The 24,845-nt window shown below is 41.9% G+C and overlaps 1 protein-coding gene across 3 annotated transcripts in view; it reads left to right on the plus strand.

Annotated features, from left to right (window-relative positions):
* The window catches only part of LOC124798206 (V-type proton ATPase 116 kDa subunit a 1), a 660,233-nt gene that overhangs the window by 360,750 nt on the left and 274,638 nt on the right, over positions 1 to 24,845 (plus strand). Inside the window, exon 1 of one of the 3 annotated variants that reach the window (XM_047261509.1) lies at positions 12,099 to 12,236. The exons of the other annotated variants lie outside the window; for them this stretch is intronic. The gene's annotated coding sequence lies outside the window, so the exon portion shown is untranslated. Of the gene's footprint in view, positions 1 to 12,098; positions 12,237 to 24,845 lie in introns of those variants that run through there. 3 annotated transcript variants of the gene reach the window in all.

Raw genomic sequence — 24,845 nt, forward strand, 5'->3', positions numbered from 1 at the left:
ATCTTTTTCTGGGTCGTCCTGTTGATGTTTTCCCCAGCACATTTATATCCAAGTACTGTTTTGGTAGGCGGTTGTCTTCATCATCCTCACATGTCCAAACCACTTGAGTCGTGCAGTACTCAGTCTCTGTCATTGGCAAATTCACTGGCATCTCTCCTCCGATGTCTTCATTTCTAATTTTATCTCTTCTAGTCTTCTGCAAGACTGATCGCAGAAACTTCATCATGCACGCTTGTAACTTGCTCATATCTGCCCTATTAATCATACAGCACTCCCAAATTGTATGTCATAATTGGCAGGAGGTATGTTTCAAAAAAATGGTCTGTTTGGCACTCAAGGAAGTCCCTTGTCCCACACGAGGTTCTGCATTTGATGAAAATATTTAGATCTCTTTCTTAGTCCGCTCTGTACTACGAGTTTGACACTTCCATTCCTTGACATTGTACTTCTCAGGCAATACAATTCAATTTTGTCTCCATCCAGCATCCGGTGGCTCTGGGCAGATATCCTGCTCTTAATCATTGCTAAATCTTAGCTCTTACTTGCTGTCAGCTGTCACCGTTTAAACTAGGAGTCCCACTCATCTAATCTTCCCTGTACTTGTAGGTTGTTGTCCCGAAATAGCTGCGTCGTCAGCAAAGACTGAAGCATTGGGATCACCATTCCCTTTCTTGTTGATTTCCTTTATAACGACATATTTAAGTGCAATGTAATGGGGAAAGTGCCCTACTATGTTGTATTCCTCTCTCTGTCCTGAACCAGTTCGATTTGCCGTTACCAACTTGTGCACAACTTTTGCGTCCTTCATATAGCATTTTCATCTTCCTTATTGGCTCGTTAGTTTTCCTAAACACAAAATGGTACACTTTCGCACATTGTCATACGCTTCCTCCAAATACAGGAACACTATTATGAGATCTATATCCTTAAGTTGCGAATACTTTTACATTAACTGTTAGTGCAAATATGAGATCTGCTGTGGCTTTCCTGAACCGATGTTGTTCCTCTTGAAGCTGTTTTTTAACAATGATCTTGTCAATAATCTTTCCCAAAATCTTAAGACAATGAGATAACAGGGCGATTACCCTGTAATTAGAACTTTTTCTACTACTTCCTTTTTTGTGATTCTTCAAGTTCTTCCGGCGTATTTCATGCTCGAACAGTACACCCGTGGACTGTTAGAGCGCTTCCTTTCTTGTTCCGTGGTATTGTATTCCACTTGTTCCAAACAGCTGGTACCTTATTTTCCCTCCAAATGACTCAGTCTTCGATGTAGCTATTGTGTCCCTTGGATTACAGCTCCCTTCATCTGGCCTGGCTGACTTGCCTACTTTCATCTGCATCAAAGCACTCTCAGAAACTGCCCACGTAATAGGTAGTTGTTCCACTTCAGGTTCTGGTAAACCCTTCATTTCCTGTTCCGCTTCCTACTATCTCCTTTCCTTTCAGTAATATGTTCAAGTTTTTTTTTTTTTTTACCGTGTACTGTGATCCCTTACGCATCCCGGACTATACTCCCATTTTGTTTTTCTTCTGCTTTTATATCTTCTTCTTCTTCTTCTGCATTTACGGCCTCGTTGGACCACATCAATCAATCATTTTCCGGTCATCTTGTTCAGTGGGTTTCCTTCCAAAATTGCAAAGTATCTCTTCATTCGTTCTGATCTTTTTTTGTCGTTCCTCATCTGTAATTACTCTTTTTATTCTTGGTCATTTGTCTATTTTTGGTTTAAATCTTTCATTTTTGTTTTCCAGTTTCTTTAAATTTTTTGTTTTGTTTTGCATATCGCATATTTCGTATCCTTTCTGATTCCCTTTAGCCGTCTTATTTGTTGCTCCATGTTCTAACATTTCTTTACAATTTTTCTTGATTATCTGGCTTCTGGCGACTCTATAACGTGACCGAAACAGAGATCTTTTTTCTGTGTAGTACCTATAATGGCTTCGAATTCGCTGCACACCACTTCACTTGGCACTATCCATCATTATCCACCTTTATGATATTTCTTATTTATGCTTCCTTTAGCTATTCTTCTCTCTACTTCTAAAATTTTGTCTAGTCTGTTTCACTTTCGTATCCCCTCTAGTTGAAACACCGTTTCGTAATGTTTTAATTTAGTTTTTGTTGATAGACATTTTTTATTGTATGTAGACCATGTTAATTTTCTAGGATTTTGTTAATCCTTACTTGCCATGCAGTTTCTCGTTAAGTTAACATGTTAAAATGTGTTTTAGATATTTAAACTGTTTCCTATTTTTACATTCCTGTTATTTACTGTTATGTGGTTGGTTACTAGTGGATCTGCTACCATTATCTCAGACTTTTCGAAAGGTATCTGGAGTCCTATTTTTGTGCCATTTTTGTAAGCTTATTTGATTTATGGCTTCTTTAATGTCACTAGCTAGTAACATTAAGTCAACTGCGAATATCTGATGCTTTGATTTTTACCAGTCTGTACAGCATTCTCTTTTCTCCACTGCAGTTCTCCTCTATTATTTGGGTGAATATTTCTCAATTTCTCTCCTTTTCTCCTTTCACAACCTTTTTAATGCTGAGTTCCTTGTCTGTATACGCGAGTTCCGATGCGGATGGTTTTTGAGCATCTACTGGTCTGATACCATTGATTTGTTTCTGTTTCTCCACACCTTTGATTTTCTTTGTCATGTTCCATTCTTTAATAACTTCCTGTGCCCTGTCGTTCCACCAGTTCGTTCCTTCTGTTTTACTTCACAACTTGTTGCACCTCATATTTTTCAGGACAATTTACTAACGTTGTTTTAAATGCTTCCCAATCTCCATTTGCACTAGCTGTTTTACTTACTTTACAGTTATCAGACTTCGATATATGTTCTTCTTTTCTGCTTTCTTTAGTCTCCATTCTTTCATCTTAGAACAGTTTGTGATAGCCATATTCTCGTCCATATCCTCTGTAAGGAGTCTGTGACCATTGTCCAATGATTCTAGCGATATGATTTCTACATATTTTAGTCTTCCTCCAATGTTTTTGTCAGATCTCACATAATTAGTTACTGAATTCCTTCTTACATCGCAACCGCATCTTCTGACTTTATGGCGCTCTCTTTCCTTGAAGATAATCTCATTAATCTCATTTATGGAGAGGTTATTTCTTACATAGAAGTCTTAACAGGCTTTCACCTTCACCATTTTTTCCTGCATACCCAAATGCACCCAGCACGTCTTCATATCCAGATATGCCTACTTCAATCTGGCCATTCAAATCACCTATTACCATTCTGTTATTTTCGTGGATTTGATCTTCCAGCTCCTGGAGGAAGACTTCTTTGTTCTCAAACGCCACTGCCCTATTGTGAGGCATAAACTTGTGTAGTTGTAAAATTAGTCTCTTCCCAGTATTTATTCTGGCTTCAATGATAATCTCATTGATGTAGGTTGTGTCTGCAATAGCATCAATGTCCTATGAAGCACATACTGCATGTATGTTGTAACTGTTCATTTGCACTTCATAGTACGTATGCATTTACTTTGACGTGGCCCTTATATTTTTGGAAATACCATTTTGACCGTGTGGATGATTTAAAAATGGGTCATGGCAGGAAACTTGTCATCGAATAAAGAAAAAAGTGAAATTTGCAACGTGGACCGGTATTCAGTTGTACCTCTCAATTTTGTTTCACTAAATCCAGGTACATACAACTTCCTTTTTTTTCCATTGTATCCACTATCTCTTCTTAGTGTTGTAATGATCAGAATTACCGTTCACAATATAAATTCTGATGTTTAGGTCAGTTCCTTGTATGGTTGTCATATTTATTTCCTTCTCTTGTTCCCAGTATAAGCATCAGACTCCAATGGATCATCATTCTTCCCAGAAAAGCACTGCCGCCGCCCCCTCCCTCCGAAATGGAATCTGTAGTACAGAGACTTCATTAATATATTGGGAAGACGACCATCAGTTCTATGTGATAAAAGTAGTTTTTTGTGTCACCTGTAAAATTTTGTTCTTGTGGCATGACACGTCTCAAAACTGACCAACTCATTTATATCAAAAGTGACAATTTTTGAGTTATCCGCACCCCCCCCCCCCCCCCTTCGGCAAACTTTTCTCTGATAAACCGGTCATTATACTTGAAGTTTAGCCTCTCAGAATGTCTTAATCAACCAAGTTGAAACTGTCTTTATAAATGTATAGCGTTCGTGTGGCTGTATCTTGGAGTCTATTTTGACTCGAAATCAAAGGTTCACAGATCAGACTGTTCAATAACTTGCACTGTTGACATTGCGCTGTTTTCGGTCGTTGACAAGATAATCGATGGGTCTCTGCTCCATTGTTGATTAGCGCTGTCCACTAATACGACGATGTATCTTCACGAAAAATTATATAAATTACTGTAAGTAAAAATTTCTCGAACTCCAAAGTTATAACACTGTTCGGCAAGAAGAAATACTTTAAATCACTTCATTTAGGCCGGCCGGAGTGGCCGTGCGGTTCTAGGCGCTACAGTCTGGAACCGAGCGACCGCTACGGTCGCAGGTTCGAATCCTGCCTCTGGCATGGATGTGTGTGATGTCCATAGGTTAGTTAGGTTTAATTAGTTCTAAGTTCTAGGCGACTGAAGACCTCAGAAGTCGCATAGTGCTCAGAGCCATTTGAACCAACCACTCGATTTAGGGTATCTGGATAGGAAGCAGTGGTTTATTTCGACTAACACAAAGAAAGCTCGTACAGACAATAATGAACATTCACGCAGTTAGCTCGTGTGGTACCAATATATTCAAAGTTTCCAGTCTTAAGTATGTGCTTCGCCCTTACAACCATAAATACCGCTTTAATTAGTTTTCGAATCACGGCTGCTCTAACAAAAAGCCCATTTGTTTCCGCTAAAACACAGTGAAAGCTGACTGTTAAATCCAGTCTTCACACCTTCCATCCACAGATTATCAGTAAGAGTAAGAGCGGTTACTAATTTTTTTCAAGATAACGTAATTGATGTCTCATTAACTTCCTTGTGATGGCTTCTCCTCTTCTGTCTTCTTTTGCGAAGTCGTTACTCCTCTTTCTTCTTGTTCGTAATGCACATTTTTCTGTCAAGTATTTTAGAAGTCTATTGTTGTAAAATGGCTCTAAGCGCTGTAGGACTTAACATCCGAGTTCATCAGTCCCCTAGGCTTAGAACTACTTAAACCTAACGAACTTAAGGGTATCTCACATCCATGCCCGAAGCAGGATTTGAACCTGCGACCGCAACAGCAGCGCGGTTCCGGACTCAAGCGCCTAGAACCGCTCGGTCACAAGCGCCTAGAACCGCTCGGCCACATCGGCCGACATCTAACGTTCTGCCAAAAATTTCGTTGACTCATGGTGTGACGCTATTACACCTTCTCCGACATCCTCTTCATTGCGATTAGTGCTAATCTTCCAAATTACTTCAGTTTAACCTCCTCTCGTAATCGCTTCTCATTCTGCTTCTGTTCTACACGCCACGTCCGAAGCTTGACTCGGAAAGAACGACTGCTTCCCACAATAACCGACATCGTTCTTTCCCGAACATCATTAAAACTGTCCTCAGACGACTCTTACGCCTTCGTTCCCGACTTTTTGCTTTTTCTGCTTGGCCCAAGCGTTTCTTTTACATTCGGCACAAAGTTTACATCGACATACATAAAATACGACAGCAAAACATACGTTTACAGGTAGTATTACATTTCATTCATACAATCTTCATTTTAAGATTTTTATAGAAAAAATCATTAAAACGTGTGCTAGATGAAATCAATATTACAGCAGTGGACAGTATAGTTAGATACTACTGGAATGGCTATTACAGGGAAGAAAATTTCCAACGTAAGGGATGCAGTCTTCCGCCCCTACTGTTAACTGTATACATCGAAGGAGCCATGACGGAAATGAAAGGAAGGTTCAACAGGGAGATCAAATTATATCAGTGATATGATACACTGATGACATTGCTACCTTCCTTGAAAATAAGAAGGAATTACTGGATCTGTTGAACGGAGCAATACGTCTACTCAGTACAGAATATGGATTCAGAGTAAACTGAAAAAAGAAGAAAATTTAGAGAGTATAGAAAGTTGTTTAAAATTAAGTGGGTGGATAAGAAATGAGAAATTCAGCCCCAAAATCAATGAAGAAAGGAATGTGTGAAAAGGATGAAATGACATGTTAAGACATCGGGAATAGCTTCCATGGTACTAGAGGAAACTGTAGTGGATATAAGTGGTAGAAGAAGACAGACTGTAATAGATCCAACAAATATTAGGGAATGTCGAGTGCAAGTGCTACTCTCTAACTACGTTGCCAGGAACGTGCAACATCTCGCATCCACTAAAATGCTTCTTTCGCACATTGATTAACATTGACGGTATATAGTTAAGGTAGCAGAAGAACGGTCATCGTTGTGTAATGAGTACATTAACTTGAAAGAAATTTTGCACTGAGATGTCAAATAGCACATAGTTCATACGCCATGGTTTCTTAACTCCAAACCTAAACGGAAGGAAACTGTCAGCATTTATGATTAATTGCAGGTAATATAACCTTTTAAAGGTGGCACTTTCTCCGAATTGCTGTTACTGTACAGTTGAAGTTGACGTCCTTCATGTTTTATTGTGGTATGTAAAATATAAAAAAAGGCGAATACACTATACGAGGAACTCAAAATGGTTTACCATCTTACTCTGATTAGCTGTAATCTGTGCAAACTATCAAGCCTATAAATGTGTTTATAAAATTATGCAACTTCTTAAGGGATCATTAATTGTACTTTAAGTTCGCACTTATCACCTGATTGTTCCTATGATTTGTTAGACTGTGGTAGCGCATAACTTTGAATGACACAATGTTCAATCTCTTTATAGTGATGAAAACAAAGTGTACTAATATTAATTGTGAAAACTGTATTTTTCTAATGTCCTACTTGTAGCATAACTTCAATTTAATTAACTGACAAGAAGGAGGGTCAGAATGGTAGGACATTTGTTAAGACATCAGGGAATTACTTCCACGGTACTAAAGGGAACTGTAGAGGATAAAAATTATAGAGGAAGGCAGATATTGGAATACATCCAGTAAATAATTGAGGACCTAGGTTGCAAGTGCTACTCTGAGCTGAAGAGGTTGGCACAGGATTCGGCCGAATCAAACTGTCTGATGTCTGATGACTCAAGAAACAAAAAGTGGGCTGCCTGGGTAGTTAGAAGGCACGACGCAGTTCTGTAGTGCCTGTACAAGTGTACCGGAGCAACAGTCGAACGGAGATCTAAACTCAGTTTCTTGGTACCAGTACAAGTACACAGGCAGGAGCGTGTTTTTGAGTTGCCAGGGCAGCTTTCACGTCTGTAGCTGTCAGTTGGCTTTGTGTCTCCATGCCAGCACATGAGAAGTTCCAAAATACTTGCAGATTGTTATCATTTTGCTACTTTTTAGTGTAGTGTAAAAAAAATGTGTGTGAAATCTTATGGAACTGAACTGCTAAGGTCATCAGTCCCTAAGCTTACAAACTACTTTACCTAAATCATCCTAAGGACACACACACACACACACACACACACACACACGCCCGAGGGAGGACTCGAACCTCCGCCGGGACCAGCCGCACAGTTCATGACTGCAGCGCCCTAAGACCGCTCGGCTAATCCCGCGCGGCTTAGCGTAGTGATTAGAACGCTATATAATGTGTTCTTTTCTTAATATGGAAATCTGTAAGGGAAAAACCATCACTGACGAATTAATGTAGCCTCATAAATAAAGTTGGTCTATAATATCTATGAGCTTGAAGGCATACCGTTAGACTTTCGGAAAGACATCAGCCACGCAGTACCAAAGATATCGGGCTACTATGCGCTAGAACTACCTCGCAACCAGCTTGACAGCTCATGCATCGAAGTTGCAGACAAGAATAGTGTAGTCTGAAGAACAGGAAATAAAACTGAGGATCTCTTCGATGACGATCCATTCGGCTTTAGGGAAGTTGGTGGTATCAAAGCCAATTCCGACGTTGCCATTGAGAAGAAAAATCAAGACGTGTTCATAGGGTTCGTCGACCTAGACATGCGTTCGACAATGCAAAATGGTACAGGATGCTCGAAATTTCTCAGGTGTTTGCAATGCAAAAGAACGAAGAGGAAATAATAAGAATCGAATAACAAGAACGAAGTGCTCGAATGAAGGGTATGAAGCAGGCGTGTAGTCTTTCGTCCATACTACTCCATCTACACATCGAAGAAGCAATGGCAGGATTAAAAGAAAGTGTCAAGTGAAAGAATATCTGTAATAAGATTTGCTGATGACATTGCTAACCTTAGTGAAAATGTCAATGAATTACACCACCTGTTGAACGGAGTAAGCAGTGTAATGAGTACAGGATGTGGACTGAGAAAAAGAAAAATGAAAGCAAAGAAGGGGAGCAGAAATGAAATTAATGATAAACGTGATATCGAAATTGGGAAACAAGAATTAGATGAGGTGAGCGCATTCTGTCAATTTGAAAGCAAAATAAAAACGTGAAGGAAGAATCAAGATGGAATAAAGAATAAATTAGCAAAGGCAAAGAGTGAATTGCTGACCAAGAGAAGACTACTAGCCCCAAAAATAAACCTTAATTTGAGGAAGAAGTTTCCGAGAATGTCCGTTTGGACCACAGCTTTCTATGGAAGTGAATCTCGAGCTGTGGGGAAATCGGAAGAGAACTGAACCGTTTGAGATGTGCTGATGTTGAAAAGCAAGTGAAATGAGGATACTGTCGGCTGACTCGGTGAGGAGTGTAACGTGTGGAAAACACTGACAAGAAGAAGGGACATGATGACTGGACATGCGTTAACACGTGAGGAAATAACGTTCATGGTACTACAAGGTGAAAACTATAGAGGGACACAATGTATACAGTAATTGCGAGGGGCGTTCAGTAAGTAATGCAACACTTTATTTTTTCTGGAAGCAACTTGGTTTTATTCAAGATCCCAATACGTCATATTATTCCTCACTCTTGTAGCTACGAAAACCTGTTTTAAAACATAATGTCTGTTCATTGCGTCGGCCTTATGCCGCCTTACTGGGAGAGCCTCAATGCTCGCGTGGTACCACTGTTTGTCGACGCTCGAGCCAAAGTCTTGCTGGATCAGTACCTTCCCCATCATCCACGCACTCCTTCCCGCGGAGTGCATGCTTCAGTCAGCCAAACATAGGTAAGGTGGAGGTCCAGGCTGTAGGGTGGATGAGGAAGAACAGTCCAATGAAGTTTTGAGAGCTTCTCTCAGGTGAGCAAACTTTTGTGAGGCCTTGCGTTGTCATGGACTAGTAGTTCGTTTGCATTTTTTGTGGCGACGGAAACGCTGAAGTCGTTTCTTCAATTTCCTTCAGAGTCCCACAAGACATCTGCCTTGACTTTACCTGCTCGGGAGCGGCTTTGAACTTTTTCTTCGGAGTACAGGCGGTGTGGCTCCACTCCATGGAATGCTGGAGTTCGAAATGCCGAACCCATGTTTCATCATCTGTCACGATCAGCCTCGTAACGCACAAGCAGTGTCTTACAAATGGTCTTGCGGTCTTCGGCGGTGAGGAAATCTGCGGTCTCACACCTTTGAGTACCCCAACCGGTGGACGAGTGTGTCAGCACTATCAAAGGAGACGTCCAGTTTGAGCAGCGAGGTGCATAATTGTGATCCATCGATCACCTCGTATGACCGTGTCCTCATGTTCCAACACTGCAGAAGTCACAGCTGTGTGCGGCGACCGGCACGCGGAAGATCGGACAGGTTTGCGCGACCGTTGTGCGATGATGACAGAATCCTCGCCCAACGACTCACCATGCTTTTGTTCACTGCCAGGCCTTCATAGACTTTCTGCAAGCGCCAGTGAATATGTGCGATGCTCTGATTTTTAGCCAAAAGAAACTGAATGACAGCCCTTCGTTACAAGCGTCATTTTGAAGGCTACCTACAGTGCTTTCCCCTATCTGGAATGCTTGAAACTATAGGGACTGAAGCGGGAATATTCCACTATCTCCCACAGCGAATTCCGCACTTTTTCATCGTGAATTGGCCGAGAAAAAAATGTGTTGCATTACGTACTGGATGCTCCTCGTAACTGATTACGTTGGTTGCAGGTGATACGTGAGTAGCTAGTAGCCGGCCGCATCAAACCACTAAGGTGACGATAAAAAAGACGCTTAATTTAAAATAGAGTAGCTGAATGAACCAGTCCAAACCATGGTCATATCTGATGATGTAAACGTCTGAGGTGTAATTACAATGAAATGAATACCCTTAGCTGCATACAGGCGTTGATATGAATCAACGGGGACAGATGAAAATGTGTGCCCCGACCGGGACTCGAACCCGGGATCTCCTGCTTACATCGCAGATGTTCTATCCAGCCGGCCGGCGGTTCTAGGCGCTACAGTCTGGAATCGAGCGACCGCTACGGTCACAGGTTCGAATCCTGCCTCGAGCATGGATGTGTGTGATGTCCTTAGGTTGGTTAGGTTTAAGTAGTTCTAAGATCTAGGGGACTGGTGACCACAGCAGTTAAGTCCCATAGTGCTCAGAGCAATTTGAACTGTTTGTTCTATCCATCTTTTTTTTTCATTTTCATTTTGTTCGATATAGTTCATTGCGTTTGATCTGTACGGACCTCACAAGACATCTGTTCAAGTTGATCGTTGATTTCTTGACTCAGTTTTTTTTATTACAATTTTATTACAGAGAGCACGCAGCCCTCTGACCGAACACGCTGAGCTACCGTGCCGGCAGTTGCTTCTGAGCCACCGAGGACACAAAGGATAGTCCGACTGCAAGGAATTATCTCTGGCACGCCTCCCGTGAGACCCGCATTGTCAAGTTATTGTCCCGCACTATATTCATAGTGACCCTGCCTATTATACTCATTACTCGCGGCTTTACTGCCGATTCCTGTAAGAGTTCGGGCACTGTTTATGCATCCGCGCAGAAGATGATCAAATGGCCGGTGAGCCTTAACTATATATGTATGAAGATGTCCGAAAGAACAGATTGTAGCACCCCACCCGTCACTTATCTGGTTTTGGTGTGTGTTCACCCCAGCTAATTGACTAACAGATCAACAGAGAGTGCAAAACTGCCGCAATGTCGGATAACGCAAAGAAAGTAATAAGGCCCTGTGACTCCTGATTGAACTGCGGTGGCAGTGTTGACATTAATTGATTCAGAATTGATTCATTTTAATAGAAAAGGGGCACACATTGATGTTACATTCAGCTATTGAACACCAGATGCAAATGTTGAACATAAAATTAATTAAGAAAGTGACTTGAGATTTCAACTACTTGATTGTCGCTCTTCACCTGATTTACTTCAGACTCTGCGGACCGTGAATTCAGCGTGAAGTTACTATAGTAACGAACACGCGGATGGAGGCCGCGCCGCGTTACCGCTTTCTCAGAGCTTGAGCCGCCCTAAGCTGCTTATTGTCGCTTCCCTTCGCCGCTCCCAGCCGGCCTCGGTCAACTCTTGAACACTTCCCTGGGATAAACTAGCCTCCAGTAAATCGACGCACTTCCACAAAGTTTTCATGTCGTGTGAATTACTTTAAAACCATCACGCGACATTAATTATTCCAATACGTCCATACTATACCCTCTACAAGATGCATTGTGCCTTGTCAGTCATTTTTGTTCAGCCCTACTGTTCGCTCAACGTGAGTTAGGTGATCTTTAATGACGTCATGTAAAGGGCATAGTTCTTGCCAACTTACAAGATAGCATCGGTGACCATGCAGCTCGTTAGAACGAAATTACAATGAAATGAATACCCTTAGCTGCGTACAGTAGTCAGAAAATGTGTGCCCCGACCGGGACTCGAACCCAGAATCTCCTGCTGAAGTGTATTGTGGCGTGTGTGCCCGCGCGCCCCTCTGTGCATATAGAAGTGTAGGTACACCGAACAGATGAACTGGTACCTGTGTGGAACACTGATGGGTCGTACCCCAACAACATCGCAGGGCGACTTCCGTCCCTCGGGCGGTAAACAGTTGGCGACTACAGTGGCAGCTGCTCGGTGTTTGCAAGTTTCGTTCTCCACAGAGGTTGCTGACTGCGTCTGCCGCAGCCGCCCCCGCAGCAACAGGTGCCTGTCGCGGCCGATAAGGCGTCACGTGGCCCCAGGAACCGGCCGGTAGGCGATTGCGCGCCCGGCGCAGGTCTCAAGGCGCCTCTAGTTCGCTGCCTGGCACTGCCGCGCTACCACGTCCCGGTGTCAGCGCGTGAGTACTTCCTGTGTCTGTACCAAACTGCAAGCTCGCGCTGCGCTGCACTCTGAGGTGACAAAAGTCGTGGGATAGTACACGAACAGATAGCGGTAGTATAGCAAACACGAGGTATAACAGGGCTGTGCATTTGTACTCCAGTGATTCATATGAAAAGGTTTCCGACGTGATTATGGCCGCATGACGCGAATTAACACACTCTAAATGCGGAAAGGTAGTTGCAGCTAGCCGCATGGGACATTCCATTTCGGAAATGATTAGAGAATTCAATATTAGAGTGTTAAGAATGTGCCGAGGGTACCAGATTTTAGGTATTACCTCTCATCATGGGCAGTGCAGTGGCCGACAGCCTTCACCTAAGAACCGAAAGTAGTGGCGTTCGCGTAGAGTTGTCAGTGTTAACAGACAAGCACCACTCCGGGAAGTAACCGCACAAACCAATGTGGAGCCGGCCGGAGTGGCCGAGCGGTTCAAGGCGCTACAGTCTGGAACCGCGGTCGCAGGTTCGGATCCTGCCTCGGACATGGGTGTGTGGGGTATCCTTAGGTTAGTTAGGGTTAAGTAAGTAGTCCTAAGTTCTAGGGGACTGATGACCTCAGAAGTTAAGGCCCATAGTGCTCAGAGCCATTTGACCCATTTTTTGCTTTTGTTTTTTCTTCTTCTTCTTCTGACGCTACAGTGGTACGTCACGGGCAACCTGCGTCTCTCATTTGTTACCACTCATGCAACGTATCCTTCCTGGTGCCATATTTCAACAAAATAATGCACCTCCAAACATGTCACATGTCTGTAGGAAGTGAGTGATGCTGAGGTGCTCTCGTGGCCAACAAAATCGACAGATCTGTTCCCAATAGAACGTGTGAGGCCAGCTCGGATGTGGACTCTGTCCCAGTGCCAAAGTACAGAATATCAAGCCCCAGTTACAGCAGTTGTTGGCCAGCTTGCCTAAGGAGACGGTACAACGGCTTTGACACCCTCCCCAATCGAATCAGCGGACGTACGTATCCATGCCATAGGGGTCCGGCGTCATACTGAAAAGTGGGTTCATACTGCCAAGTTCTTTCTAAATTCGGCGCTGTTCTGTAGTCATTGAAATAACGTCACATACCTTTTCAAACGCTGATGTTTCATTTCGCTCCCTCTTCCTCTTTTGGGTGCTTCACTTTTTTGTATCAGGTAGTGCATTTCACAGCTGTCTTTATCATGTTGATATTTACGATATGTTTCTGATTTTGGAGTGAACACCATCCTCAGGTGTCCGTAGTTATGGGTGAATCGCCCGAGGGAATATCGATCTATTCGAATTCCATATTGCTAGCAAGCAGATGATTTAAGAAGACACTAGCAACGCATTCTGTTTAATAGGCGTCCATGTCTTGACGTCAGTATGTCTGTTGGTATTCTCTTCTTGACTCATCTGCTCCTAAATTTCGTTTGCACAGTGGATGTGTGCTATATTAGAGTTCTGACTGTATTCCACAGTCCACATAGTTGACGGTTCTGCGGTAGGGGGTCGGTGGAGAGATGTTCCCGTTACCAAATCGGTTCTGATATTGTCACCACCACATCTTCGGGACGTGTGCTAGTATAGCTTTAACTGCCTGTAAACATCTGATGTAAGCTGGCGCTTCTAGTGTGTTTGGGGAGGTATTAGTTGCTGGTGAATCTTCCGGTTTATTAATTGTGGTTCAGGAATCTTTTTTGTTTCTGATATTTCGTGCAGAAACTGCGTGGGACATCTTCAGAGATGGTGTTGGTTTCATTGAGTCTTCCCGACTGACCAAGAATTTTTCATGGACCACGACCATACAAACCGGATGAATCACTAGACAGACAACCGCTCGTGAAGCTTTGTGTGATCTAAAGATATTGTTGTCTTTTATTTCTTACTTAATATGTTAAGTGATCACAGTACAGTCACCAACGAAGGCTGTTGAAGTGATGTTTCTTTCGCTGCCCAAGGGGGCCACAAACCGTCGTTCCAAAGTTTAAAGTGATAATTTATGTGTCCGACAGCTACAGCAATCTCGTATCTGCCACGATATTTCGTTCAAGGTTATACATAGACAAAAATAGTAACACACACAGGGAAAATCATATTTCCAGCTGTAACTAAGTCATGTGTTGCACCGCGCTGTCTACACTTCATCGCGAGGGAGCAGCAGATATTCGTTTGGTGCTGTAAATACTGGTGGTTTATAGCACTTCGTGCTCGCTGCCAGTAAAGTATTTGTCTCGGGTACCGAAGGAAATCCGCTGTAGGAACCATAAAAACGAGTTACTGTACTAATACTGAATAATGTAACTTGTGTCTGTTTCTGAGTTTTAAATATTTTTTATTGTGTTACTGAGATATAGATAGAGAGCACCGACGCTTTTTTGTTGAAAACTGACATAATCAGACATTGACTGCGTAAAGATACAAGTTAATATTCATAAAGGCTGTAAAGCCATCAAGTAGCCACTGTTAAGAGATTTATTAAAAATATAGTGTTGCTAGGGTTTCGGACAGGCATATGGTTCTTAATAGACATCATTGTCACGTTTAACTATTAAAATTATTTATTCATGGAATCCACAACTGCAGCTTCGACCTTCAGCCATTTTCAAGTGGAATACATCGAAACTTTCGGTGTAAACGTATCAGACAGACGGCTGGTCGAGTTCATGTTTGTCATTTAAACACAAAACGTTGGTTGTTTCTTCTTGTGTCGAAAGTTTTTTTTTGTGATATTGGTGCGTCAGGACTACCGCAGTCGGAAACGGCTGACATCTTGTGTGCAGCATAATTTAAATGACAATAAAAAAACTGAACTACTGTCCGGTAATGAATCAGCTGGTGCGAAGCAGGTAACGGTGCTTTATGTCAGTAAAAAGCGTTGTTAGAAGCGGCTCGTTCCCGAGATTTTTTTTTTCGCGAGAATTAATCTAAAACTAAGAAACTACGTAAACAAACCCGCTGTTCAAGATCAATTTTAGTAAATTTTCTAAAATTGGGGAAAGGGAGCGACAGCGAAAGGGGTAGGTAGGAAATCATGACTTGCAGCAGTACAGGGCACTGCGGTATTGGAATGGCGAAAGTTGAAAATTTGTACCGGACCGGCACTCTAAACCAGATGCTCCGCTTCTCTAGAACGATCGGTTACCATAACCGTCTAGGCCAGGGATCCCCAAACTATTTTGGACGAGTGACCCCTTTTCCAAATTGAACTGTTACCTCAGACCCCCATGGCCAAATTACCTACTTTTAAGATCAACCCCCTTATTCATAATGGTCCGCTAACTTAAAACACCTGCTACAGAGTGTTATTTTTCGTTCTTAGTACACGTAACACAACATAAACAATACAGTGCCTACCTATCTTGAAAGTTTTAAATAAGAACTTGTGTTAATTTAATAGCGGTCGATTTTTAGACCTTGGGAATCCCTGGTCTAGGCCATCTGGACACGCCTCGCGCCAGACCCAAATTCTCATCGCACGTCTCACTGCGGCGTGCCTCGTCCATTGCACCTACTACTTGCAAATTCTTGATTCCCGTAGTGGTACGAACGATATTTCTACAACCGCACCGAAACATATGTCACAGAGCCGTCGCGCTAGATTATATTAATGTAACTGAATCGTGTTTGTTCTGCGGACATACGAGACAGACGACACTCGATTACATTATTGTAGTACATTTTTCTCTCTCACCTTCCTGCATCGGAATCGAAGGATATACGAGCAAGTATAACGGTGAAGCACTTCCACCACGTTATACGGCGGACAGTATGACACTCCATAGCACTTAGGAAGTGGCACTGGATCCAGAATTGGCTCTACTTCGTTGACAATGACACGAATTGTAGCATGAAAACAGAGCGTAATACCTCGCTCCCGAGATATAATTCTCTGTCTCCAAGTGCTGTCTAACCAATACATAGAGTGTGGTTTTTTGCCAGTTCGAGCATGAGTCAACGCCTGTCAGAATGGTAGACAAGTCTCATGTCTTCGCTGGCTAGATTACTGCCAACATATTTTCCATCCAGGAGTTACAACACAGGAGGCTGACGTACCGTAGAGGTGTCTTAAACCAGCAGTCTCGCGCGAGTGGTGCAATCCTTTTATCTCTCAGATAATGGCTGTCCTCCTTCCCTCGCGCTAGCGACATTTCGTAGAACTTCAGGAAGGCTTCAAAAAATCCTCAGAATGTCGGCGTTTAAGGACTAAGCGTTTACAAATGACTGGACAGTATACTGTGTAAACGTTAACGAGCCTTTACTGTGGGATACCATTATTACAGACAAGACAAAGGTCTTGCAATGGGGAGCTGTCTTGCAGCTTGCTAGAAAAAAATTTTCTCTCCTAAAGTTCTATAAACACGCATCATGGAACTATATTACCGCAGGTATGTTGACAGCACTCTTGTTCTAATTGATGGAACGAAATAAGAAATATGCACATTCCAATTCAGCCAAATGCATTCCAGCACCATATTCACAGTCAAACATGAAGGGAGCAACAAAATTACTTTTCTAGACCTAGAAATTAGAAAAGAAAAATCAGCACATAAACCGTCAACATCTTCAGAAAATCTACAAATCCGCCGGCCGGTGTGGCGGAGCGGTTCTAGGCGCTTCAGTCTGGAATTGCGCGACCGCCTCGTGTATGGATGTGTGTGATGTCCTTAGGTTAGTAAGGTTTAAGTGGTTCTAAGTTCTGGAGGACTGATGACCTCAGATGTTAAGTCCCACAGTCCTCAGACCCATTTGAACCATTTTTTTTCTACAAATCAACAAAATTCGTATGAGGGAACAATAATAAATTATACGTAAGTACTGAGCAGTGTAAAGCAAAATTTTGAACGCCTACCACGGCACACAGTATTACAAATTGTTACTAGCGGCTGCGCTCGCATATCAGTAGTTTCACGAGTGTGAGTGATGCAGAGTAAGCAAGCTAATAATTCGTAAATATCTCTGTATATAGTGCTGCTCGTATGTGTGTGTTGCATGTGTAAATATATATTGTTACAGTGCGGAATCGCGAGTATGTACGAAAAGGCCAAGCGCAGAATAGCGCTCACGGGGAGTGGGATGGGGGGGGGGGGGGGTGTCTCTGTGTTCGCTTCCTACTTGAACTAGGAACTTCAGGTAAAAATGTCTGTTTTAGCCCGGACCAGCGACCACTTGTATAGCCATTCAAACATCTGTCTTAGTGTAGCTATGTTACAGTATATTAAACTAGGTTCGATTTAAACGACGAATCGGAGCTGGCACCCAGGCAAATTGTGCGAATAGGTTAATTCCTTTTGCAAAAGATTTTATTTGGACTGAAATTTATGCTCAGCTAATGGCGTCACTTGTATGTGCACCGTGCTGATTTTACATGCAAAAAAAATTCACCCGTAGATAACTCCGGACTGGAGCGAGACAGATGGTTCAATTTTTGTTCCTCCGGTGTAAGGGTCGTTGGTCTAACAAGACAAATTCCAACCATTTAAAAAAATCTTGTTTCCTTTGGGTTTTGCGTACATAAAGCACTTTTCCTTTGAGGTTTCTGAAGCGCACCACTTGTGTGAATCGGTTCAAATATTGTAAGAATGTAGACAAACATGTAATTTATGGCCGTCCTGTTGTTTTGTGAAAGCCTTATCCATTTCCACGATATAAGCAACATTGTTCGAAAGACAGCAAAATAAAACCTGTATCGAACCAGTCGTCGCAATAGTCAACCGAAGTCTACATCGGTTACCAAGCTATGGCGGTCTAATGTCAGAATTACGGTAGAGTAAAATTGGGAACCAGAGTGCAAAATACTCCTTTCGTAACATAAAAAAGGCGAATATGTCTTGGGCATAGTTCGAGATGTAAAAGAAGGGAACTAATTTTCGAGTTATCTGGCGACTTACAAGACATTTAAATCAGTGCATCTTGACATATTCGCACTTTTTTACGTGGTAGCTCTACTTCCCCAGCGCAGTGAGCTCTCTTAGCTGCAAGGTGTTGGCACACCTGCATCTTCCATTTTATGGGATAAAGACCCTGATCCTGTGCCAAAAATCTAGAAGATTCGCTAGCAACATATAATATCTTACTGCTGAACAGTATACGTATAATAGCTAATATATATATATATATATATATATATATATATATATATATATATATATATATATATATATTCTGGAGGAATAAAATGTCTGCGGGCGGATTTGTTCCAAGGGTTGTCGGCTAAAACAAGGTGGAGGCTAAAACAATTTTTGACTTATGAGCGGGGGAAATCGGTCTTTTCCCCGAGGGGATCATTTCTCCCCGAAACTCACCCCCTGTTATATGTATGGCGAGGGGTGTAAGAACAAGCAGACACAAATTTGTGTGCTTCTAGACAGTGGGCTGCATCTACAATAGGAAGTATCCTATCCGAGAGAGGGGGTGCCTCTGTAAAGGGAAGTATCCCAGAGTTGGGATGCATCCTTCCTAAACTTTAATGATACGTTTGTCATATTGCCTGACATGACAAATACCACGTTCGATGACAGGATGGCTGGTGTCATGTTATACTGCATGACACCCCTGTATCATATTAATCTGCTTGACACGATACGTTGTATCACATGGGTGCTACTACTAACAAGTAAAAAAGCGGGGATAGATCAAGAGGTTTTGATTTAAATATCTTTGAAGCTGCCAATTAAGCCGAAAAACTAGTTTTCTTCTTTTACACCCTTAACTGTGTGGAAGACATATTCGCCTTTTTTGTGGTATGATAGGAGAATTTTCATTCTATAGAAGGACCCGTGGTCTAGGGGTAGCGTCTTTGATTCATAATCCCGGGTTCGATCCCCGCCACTGCCAAAATTTTGATAAATAATCAGCATTGGCGGCCGAAGACTTCCGGTATAAGAAGTCAGCCTCATTCTGCCAACGGCCTTGTCAAAGAGGGCGGAGGAGCGGATAGAGGTTCAGGGCACTCTCTTGTCCTAGGGGTGGGAAATTGCCCCTAAAGGCGGAAGAATCAGCAATGATCAACGACATGAGGATGCAGAAGGCAATGGAAACCACTGCATTAAAGACACGTAACGTGTATCCACAGGACATGTGGCCTGTAGTTGAAGAAGTATAATGATGATTTCTCCATTGGCAAAAGATTCTGGAATAGTCCCCCATTCGGATCTCCCGGAGGGGACTGTCAAGGGGGAGGTTACCATGAGAAAAAGATTGAATAATCAACGAAAGGATAACGTTCCACGAGTCGGGGCGTGGAATGTCAGAAGCTTGAACGTGGTAGGGAAACTAGAAAATCTGAAAAAGGAAATGCAAAGGCTCAATCTAGATATAGTTGGGGTCAGTGAAGTGAAGTGAAGTGGAAGGAAGACGAGGATTTCTGGTCAGATGAGTATCGGGTAATATCAACAGCAGCAGAAAATTGTATAACAGGTGTAGGATTCGTTATGAATAGGAAGGTAGGGCAGAGGGTGTGTTACTGTGAACAGTTCAGTGACCGGGTTGCTCTAATGAGAATCGACAGCAGACCAACACCGACAACGATAGTTCAGGTATACATGCCGACGTCGCAAGCTGAAGATGAAAAGATAGAGAAAGTGTATGAGGATATTGAAAGGGTAATGCAGTATGTAAAGGGGGACGAAAATCTAATAGTCATGGGCGACTGGAATGCAGTTGTAGGGGAAGGAGTAGAAGAAAAGGTTACAGGAGAATATGGGATTGGGACAAGGAATGAAACAGGTGAAAGACTAATTGAGTTCTACGGAAGTACTAAGGAATGACGAGATACGTTTGAAGTTCTCTAACGCTATAGATACAGCAATAAGGAATAGCGCAGTAGGCAGTACAGTTGAAGAGGAATGGACGTCTCTAAAAAGGGCCATCACAGAAATTGGGAAGGAAAACATAGGTACAAAGAAGGTAGCTGCGAAGAAACCATGGGTAACAGAAGAAATACTTCGGTTGATTGATGAGAGGAGGAAGTACAAACATGTTCCGGGAAAATCAGGAATACAGAAATACAAGTCGCTGAGGAATGAAATAAATAGGAAGTGCAGGGAAGCTAAGACGAAATGGCTGCAGGAAAAATGTGAAGACATCGAAAAAGATATGATTGTCAGAAGGACAGACTCAGCATACAGGAAAGTCAAAACAACCTTTGGTGACATTAAAAGCAACGGTGGTAGCATTAAGAGTGCAACGGGAATTTCACTGTTAAATGCAGAGGAGAGAGCAGATAGGTGGAAAGAATACATTGAAAGCTTCTATGAGGGTGAAGATTTGTCTGATGTGATAGAAGAAGAAAGAGAAGTCGATTTAGAAGAGATAGGGGATCCAGTATTAGAATCGGAATTTAAAAGAGCTTTGGAGGACTTACGGTCGAATAAGGCAGAAGGGATAGATAACATTCCGTCAGAATTTCTAAAATCATTGGGGGAAGTGGCAACAAAACGACTATTCACGTTGGTGTGTAGAATATATGAGTCTGGCGACATACCATCTGACTTTCAGAAAAGCATCATCCACACAATTCCGAAGACGGCAAGAGCTGACAAGTACGAGAATTCTCGCACAATCAGCTTAACAGCTCATGCATCGAAGCTGCTTACAAGAAGAATGGAAAAGAAAATTGAGAATGCGCTAGGTGACGATCAGTTTGGCTTTAGGAAAAGTAAAGGGACGAGAGAGCCAATTCTGACGTTACGGCTAATTATGGAAGCAAGGCTAAAGAAAAATCAAGACACTTTCATAGGATTTGTTGACCTGGAAAAAGCGTTCGACAATATAAAATGGTGCAAGCTGTTCGAGATTCTGAAAAAAGTAGGGGTAAGCTATAGGGAGAGACGGGTCATACACAATATGTACAACAACCAAGAGGGAATAATAAGAGTGGACGATCAAGAACGAAGTGCTCGTATTAAGAAGGGTGTAAGACAAGGCTGTAGCCTTTCGCCCCTACTCTTCAATCTGTACATCTAGGAAGCAATGATGGAAATAAAAGAAAGGTTCAGGAGAGGAATTAAAATACAAGGTGAAAGGATATCAATGATACGATTCGCTGATGACATTGCTATCCTGAGTGAAAGTGCAGAAGAATTAAATGATCTGCTGAACAGAATGAACAGTCTAATGAGTACACGGTATGGTTTGAGAGTAAATCGGAGAAAGACGAAGGCAATGAGAAGTAGTAGAAATGAGAACAGCGAGAAACTTAACATCAGGATTGATGGTCACGAAGTCAATGAAGTTAAGGAATTCTGCTACCTAGGCAGTAAAATAACCAATGAGGGACGGAGCAAGGAGGACACCAAAAGCAGACTCGCTATGGCAAAAAAGGCATTTCTGGCCAAGAGAAGTCTACTGATATCAATTACCGGCCTTAATTTGAGGAAGAAGTTTCTGAGGATGTACGTCTGGAGTACAGCATTGTATGGTAGTGAAACATGGACTGTGGGAAAACCGGAACAGAAGAGAATCGAAGCATTTGAGATGTGGTGCTGTAGACGAATGTTGAAAATTAGGTGGACTGATAAGGTAAGGAATGAGGAGGTTCTATGCAGAATCGGAGAGGAAAGGAATATGTGGAAAACACTGATAAGGAGAAGGGACAGGATGATAGGACATCTGCTAAGACATGAGGGAATGACTTCCATGGTACTAGAGGGAGCTGTAGAGGGCAAAATCTGTAGAGGAAGACAGAGATTGGAATACGTCAAGCAAATAATTGAGGACGTAGGTTGCAAGAGCTACTCTGAGATGAAGAGGTTAGCACAGGAAAGGAATTCGTGGCGGGTCGCATCAAACCAGTCAGTAGACTGATGACCAAAAAAAAAAAAAAAAAAAAATATAATTGACATTTTTCTATTGCTTTACAATTTTTCGCATCTTAGTTCAAAAAATTCATTCTCATCAGTTATTTATTGCACGGTCTCAACACAGTTGTACGAACTTTGTTTTTGGTCTTGCTTTCTTTTGCAAAGACGTAAATATTTTACGGGTTGGGTACACGTAAGCACACCACATAGAGCACTCCATCAGAAAAATACGTTTTTTTCTAAATGCACACTGGCGGTTTCGAGTGTTCACCCTTGGGCTTTATTTGAGGTCATCCCAAAACCAGTTGTTAGTGGGAAATGAAATGCAACTACCCATGTCAGAAAAATGTGGAAAGGTTCTTCTGAAAACTGAAAAGATTGAAAAGCTATTAGAAACAACTAGATGCTGAACAACTACTAAATTTAGTGGGATATTTGTAAAATTATACGAACAAAACATTGCTTACTTGTTAGCGATTACTTCCGAGAAACCAGTAAAAATATTCAGAGCGAAATGGATCACGAACACAAACACAATAAATTGTTAATCATCTGGTTAATATGTTTCTGTATTATCAAAACTAAGTTAAAAACATAACAGAAAATTACAAAAAACTGTTATCTACATCTACGTGATTAGTCTGCTATTCACAAGAAAGTGTCTGGCAGAGGGTTCAATGAACCATCTTCAAGCTGTCTCTCTACCGTTCCACTCTCGATCGGCACGCGGGAAAAACGAGCACCTAAATTTTTCTGTGCGAGTCCTTATTTCTCTTATTTTATCGTGATGATCATTTCTCCCTATGTAGGTGGGTGCCAACAGAATGTTTTCGCAATCGGAGGAGAAAACTGGTGGTTGAAATTTCATGAGAAGATCCCGTCGGAACGAAAAACGCCTTTGTTTTAATGATTGCCACTCCAATTCACGTATCATGTCTGTGACACTACTCCCCTATTTCTCGATAATACAAAACGAGCTGCCCTTCCCACTACTTTTTCAATGTCATCCATCAGTGCCACCTGATGCGGATCCTACACCGCACAGCAATACTCCAGAATAGGGCGGACAAGCGTGGTGTAAGCATCTCTTTAGTAGATCTGTTGCACCTTCTAAGTGTTCTGCCAATGAATCGCAGTCTTTGGTTTGCTCTACCCACAATATTATCAATGTGATCGTTCCAATTTAGGTTATTTATAATTGTAATCCCTAAGAATTTAATTGAATTTACAGCCTTCATATTTTTGTGAAATATCGCGTAATCGAAATTTAGCTGATTTCTTTTAATACTCATGTAAATAACTTCACATTTTCTTTATTCAGGGTCAATTACCACTTTTCGCACCATAGAGATATCTTAGCTAAATCATTTTGCAAGTCGTTTTGATCATCTGATGACTTTACAAGCTGGTAAATGACAGCATCGTCTGCAAACAATCTAAGAAGGCTACTCAGATTGTCTCCTATGTCGTTAATATAGATCAGGAACAGTAGAGGGCCTATAGCACTTCCTTGGGGAACTCCAGATATTACTTCTGTTTTACTCGATGATCTTCCGTCTATTACTACGAACTGTGACCTTTCTGACAGGAAATCACGAATCCAGTCGCACAACTGAGGCGATACTCCGTAGGCACGCAGTTTGGTTAGAAGACGCTTGTGAGGAACGGTGTCGAAAGCCTTCTGGAAATCTAAAAATATGGAATCAGTTTGACATCCCATGTCGATAGGACTTATTAATTCATGAGTATAAAGAGCTAGTTGTGTTTTAACTTCTTCTACAAAATGGATACCTTTTGCAAGGAATTAAGTTGGGTACTAAAATAAAATACGGATTTTCTAAATTATTAAATAGTCGTAAACTGACGAATAAATAAAATCATTTATTTGTAGTTCTTACAGCGAAAATTACTGCTGAGGCAGTGTATTATTTAATTTGTTGTATAATTTACACATTATATAATTTTTAAATGGTTTATGGTGGCAGATGTGAATAATATGTTTACATTCCCTACTTCAACTTCGTAGGGGTGATTTCTTCTTTTTTTAAATTTAATTTACTTTTGACTCTCTAAAGTGGGCTGTATTCTTCTCCATACTAAATTTCATCAAAATCAGTTCACAGATTTAGCGGTGAAAAGTAACAGAGCTACTTTCGCATTTATAATATTAGTGCGGGTGTATTGTGTGCAGCCGACCGCTCCGGCCAAAATAATAATGTTCAATAAAGCAGGCAACCTGATTCATGTACACACAAACATATAATTCATCAGTATGCAGTACAGACTCCCTCACATTACAAGTAAACTCATTGATAAGTTGTTTAATTTCTGAGTTGATGCTGAGTGAAAAATAGTAACTGTGTTCATGAAAAGTCCCCACTCCGCACGTTTGAAGCAAGCTTATGGAAATGATGCTATGGGGCCAACGCAACCTTAAAAATATTTTCTAGGTTTTAAGATGGCCGAAGAGCCAGTTCAGAACGTTGCTGCGTATCATGAGGTTCCAGTTGCTGCACCGTCTGGATCTTGTACGGGTACTGGTGTAAAGTACATTGCAAAACTTTACCGCACTTTTCGTCATGAGATTGACAATCCTTGTAGCACTCCATGAGCACTAGCACCATACGGCGCACGTGCTGCATCGTCAGTCATAGCAACAGCAAACCTCGCCCACAACTTCCGCCTGGATACGAATTCTCATCAGGCCACTCCGTCGACGACACTCTCTCATTGTAGCACTGTAATTGCTGCCGTTCACAAAAAATAGTATCACTAGCAGCTCGCGGTCTCTCTTTTCGATAG

Source organism: Schistocerca piceifrons, chromosome 5 (assembly GCF_021461385.2).
Source record: "Schistocerca piceifrons isolate TAMUIC-IGC-003096 chromosome 5, iqSchPice1.1, whole genome shotgun sequence".
NCBI classification, from domain to species: Eukaryota; Metazoa; Arthropoda; class Insecta; order Orthoptera; family Acrididae; genus Schistocerca; species Schistocerca piceifrons.